Source organism: Pygoscelis adeliae, unplaced genomic scaffold, assembly GCF_000699105.1.
Source record: "Pygoscelis adeliae isolate BGI_AS28 unplaced genomic scaffold, ASM69910v1 Scaffold4, whole genome shotgun sequence".
Taxonomy (NCBI): Eukaryota; Metazoa; Chordata; class Aves; order Sphenisciformes; family Spheniscidae; genus Pygoscelis; species Pygoscelis adeliae.
The window spans coordinates 17,893,226-17,897,666 of NW_008824986.1; the positions used below are offsets into that span (position 1 = coordinate 17,893,226).

The following is a 4,441-nucleotide window of genomic DNA, read 5'->3' on the forward strand; positions in this document are numbered from 1 at the left end:
CACATTTTAAGTCCTGATTTTAATGTCAGGTGAGGTCTAAGAAGAGTCTCAATAATTACACAGTAAGGAGCCAGACAATTCTGAGAAAACTGAGGTTCCCTCGCTGTGTGTTTCATAACGTACAGAGACGGAGAATGGGAAACACAAGGAGGAGTTTAATAACGCGGGTTTAGTTCCCACATTCTCTGGCGAGTCCCACACCGTGCAGCCTGCTTTTTCAGCTCCTGTCCCTTGTTTCGGTAAGGCTTCTCAACTAAGACAGCTACAGCACTTTCTGTTTTGTTTCCATGTCCAGCCAGGGCTGTTACAGTTGTTACACCACAAACTCGATGAGTGTTCAGGGCTCTGTCGGGTAGGGAGATGTACTTTAAAAGGCAAATAAATATGGAAAGCCTGGATCAGTAACAGTAAGAAGAGAAACAGTAAAACCAGTGTTTCTCCTAATGTCCCCTTGTTAAGTATCAGTTTAGCCTTTGCCATATATGCCAAACTATTTGCCATGACTAATGTATATAATGGGAGTACATTTCATATTTTATCTCTCCTGAGAGACCTTGAGTTGGGAAAAAAAAAAGCAAGAAAAAAGAAAAAGAAAACCCCACATTTTACACAAAGTAAACACACAAGGAAAAAATCAAAAAGCACATGCTTAAACATAATGGGTTTAAGCTTAAAAAAAAAAAATATGTTGGAGGTTATTTTTCCCAACAAGTTTCCTCCTTGCTGCTATAGGAAATAAAGGACTCAAAGCATTCAGCACCAGCCTGCTTACTCCTGTCTGCCCCCCAGAACTGGCACAAACTGATGACGACTCAGGCGCAGATGTTGGAAATTCCATCTTCCTTCCAGAGGAGCCCAAAATCTCCAGGGCACGACTCCTTAGGAAAAAAAATATTAACTTTGGTTTTCCCCCCATTGTTTTAAGACATCTTTATTCAATTTGTAAAATAAACATATGCTCCTATATCAACACAGGGAGTTAAAAACTGCTTCATTTCCACTAGACAGATATTACCCATGACGAATCATTAGAACCGAAAGCATGCAACCAGCCATTAAAACATACAAAGAGATTGCATTTCAATACAATTAGGTCTCCTATAATCATGGAGTTTACTTGCGGCATGTTTTAAGCGAGAACTTTCACAGAAGTGCAACATCTTTATAGTTAGCCCACAGCCACCACTCGGTCCTTTCTCTCAGTTATTTCCAGCTAGTTGCTCCATCAGACTGCAATGAACCACACACCTGGAATTATTAATAGGAGTCTCCACTCTCTCACGCAGCTTAGGCACTCCAGTCAATCTAACAGCAGGTGCTAAAATTTGTCACGCACTGAGCTGTCATCTAAAAGTTACATTTTGCAATACCACCTCCAAATTATAAACAAAAATCTTCCCCTAAGAGCAGACTTACCTAAAGAGGGGGGCGGGCGGAACCAACAAACCAGCAGTTCCAAAAACGTATTAAAACCTTTCTGTGCAGAACAGGTATCTGAGGTCTTTTCAGAGATTTCCCATATGTGTTTCACTTGCCGGTGCTACGGGCCCTACCCTGCATTTCCACTCCTTCCCCACAACCGCAGCAGAAACCGGTTACGAACGCTAACCAACACCATCACAACTGTCCTTCTCCTTCTTCTCAGTCTTCCGCTTTATTTCACATGCAAGCGTGTGGTTTTGTAAGTCATCCTCCGTAGTGTGTGAATTCAGGTTTCCCTTCCCCACCAGCTTTTCATTCTCAGGGGCTTTGATTGCAATAAAGCTTTTACTTTTGGAAAATAAGAAGTATTTTCCCATCAAACATCACAACAACCCGCGCAGATAGAAAGCTTTAACTGCTCCGTAAATCTTACGATTGGACCTTTATTATCAACTGAAATGACGTTGTCACTTGGGGGAAAAGTACAACACGTAGACAGCATATTTCAATTTATATCTTATTGTATTCGGGTACTATCAGCAAGGAATTTCAAACTAGGGACTCGGTTATATTTTAATATCAAAATTACATTATAAATGTTAAAGCAGAGAGACATTTAAAGAATATCGTACATGCTACCTGCGTTGCACGAGTTCAGCCAATGTAGCTGCTACCAGAAACATTTCAGATCGCCAGTTTCGCTAAGTTTTAATCCTTGCTCAATGCTCAGCGTTCACAGTGAAAGTTCACCAGCTGCCCATGTAGGAGGTCGATTCTGAAAATTATATTGGTCTTCACCTAACAACTGTAAAAATTTCTAACAAAAGTACTGCGGGGAAGAAAAAAGGAAGCCAGAGAGCTTTTTAAGTTTAAATGGTATAAGGAAAAATAGAAGTATTGAAACAGTTAAACACCACACAATATTCTCACCTACACCGCTCTGAATTAGCATTCTGCGGCTGCACACTTGTTTACTGCAGCTCGCAAAGCAAAAAGATGGCAATTGTTAAAAAAAAAAAGTCAAGAAAATCAAAACGCTCAGGAAAAGAGGTCAATGTTTTCTTTCCTAGTAATGAAACGGCTTCATTTTGTAGAAGAATCACTGCTTTCCTTTCCATCCTATTTTGCCAGTCATAATACCTGTTCTAGCATATTAGAAATAAATTCAGAAGAGCAATTTAAGATATTCCCCAACATCTCACTTCCTAACAATCACCAAATATCCAACTCAGATTATAAAACACCAATTTATTATCAGTAAAGCAAAATACAATTTGCCTGCATTTCCAATTAAATGCAGGGTGGAGATTTATTAATTATCAGGTAAACACAGAGGCGCACACCAAATTATGCCGCACGGTTACAAAACCGTATGATCAAGTTGCAGGACCTTAGATGGAGATGTTCGACATTTGCCATTCTGCGTCACGTTACCATGACAAAGAACGGTCAGAACATGGCACCCCTCTCAAATCTTTCCATTAAAGATAGGCTCAAAAGGAAACCATTCAAGTTTTCCTACCTATAATTTGCTAGCAGGCACGACTGGCAAAAACGCGATGCCTTGGTACATAACATGCGCCGCATTAGAAGTACAATCACGAAGCAGTCTCGACAGCTTCACCTATCTGACTTGCAATACACATCCACATAAAGTCTTGATAAACGTGAAAAAATAAGGGCCGTCTTTGGAGACCATAGTTTAAAATTTAAGACTGATTTTGAGTAAGTGTAAATTACCTTCTGGTTGCACAATAATTTGTACGTAGCACGGCAGCTGCCCAGCGGACTTAGGAAGCGACCATTAATGTTTCAGTTTCAATGCAAACTCCCAAGTCTGTATTTCCCATTAGGAATGAAAACGTGAGTAACAAGAACCGTTAACGTTTTCACGATTAAGTTGCAAAACATGATTTAAAAGCAAACAGACAAAAAGAAAACCAAGCATCAAGAAATTTATGGGCCACACTCCACAGCAACTTTAAAAGTCCAGTTTCGTACATAGTTATAAAAGATAACACGATTCCCAATTTAAAATAACGTTCATACTCTAAGCTTGCCGTAACGTTAAAGCATACATGCACATACATATTTATATACGTGTAGGCATGTATTTTGCAAATACAAGTGAGAGAACTGAAAGCATTTCCTCCGCTAGTCACATTGTTGGGTTTTGTTGACAAACTGGTGAAGGAGATGCCTAAGCCAGCGCCTTTCATAAAGGGGTCGGTGCGGGAAAGCAGCGCAAGCCCAGCTGCGGGGCCGCCGCAGCTCAACACTGCTTTGTCATACTCGCGTTTTGCTTGACGGCCGAACACAGGCTCAGTCCAGTTGGTGGCCTGGGACATAATGTCAAAAGCGTTTCTCAACCTACGATGCTGCGCAGCGCCCAGCGTCCTGCCCGTCAGCTCAAGCAGCAAATCTTAAAGTAATAGAAGGCAATTCTAATGGCTCCGTAACTGGGCGTTTGTTAGTAGATTTACTGCTCTGTTAAAAGCCTCTCTCTCTTTTAACACGTTACGACTTGGGAAAAGTCAGATACAGTGCATGCAACCATCCTGAATCAGCACAGATCAACTTATGTGTTACTCATGCTTCATGTACTAACTACGGAGCGTTCGGTTTGTCTTCAAGCTTCTCATTTAGCCGGAAAAGTATCGCTCACAGCACTGCATCTGTGCAGCAAAAGTACTTTTTCCCTCTCTTTCCGGATGGAAAACGGAACAGCATATGCCATTCACACCGTTGCCCTCATCAATAAGCCTTCCACGCGTGCACGGGCTACTTTTTCTGTGACAGTTTTGCAGAGATGCGACCGCTTCTGGCACAACGCGAGCTCCCTCGCCCCAGGCCTGACGAGGAGACGCCTCAGCCCGAAAGCCGAGGAGCGGCCGCAGGGCACGGCACACGGCAGCAACCACGGAAAGGCGAAGAGAACTTTCCCGACCGAGCTCCCGGGCGGCGCGGACCCCCGCCCGGAGGAGACGCGGTGCCGGGGCGAGCCCTCGGGAAACCGACC

At 42.6% G+C, this 4,441-nt stretch overlaps 1 long non-coding RNA gene across 1 annotated transcript in view; it reads right to left on the reverse strand.

The window, feature by feature from the left end:
• Positions 1-627: 627 nt before the first annotated feature.
• The window catches only part of LOC103918580, a 12,703-nt gene continuing 8,889 nt past the window's right edge, over positions 628-4,441 (reverse strand). The window contains exons 2-3 of the long non-coding RNA XR_663708.1: positions 1,417-1,739; positions 628-878 (exon numbers count right to left, since the gene is read on the reverse strand). This is a non-coding gene — a long non-coding RNA (uncharacterized LOC103918580). The remainder of the gene's footprint in view (positions 879-1,416; positions 1,740-4,441) is intronic.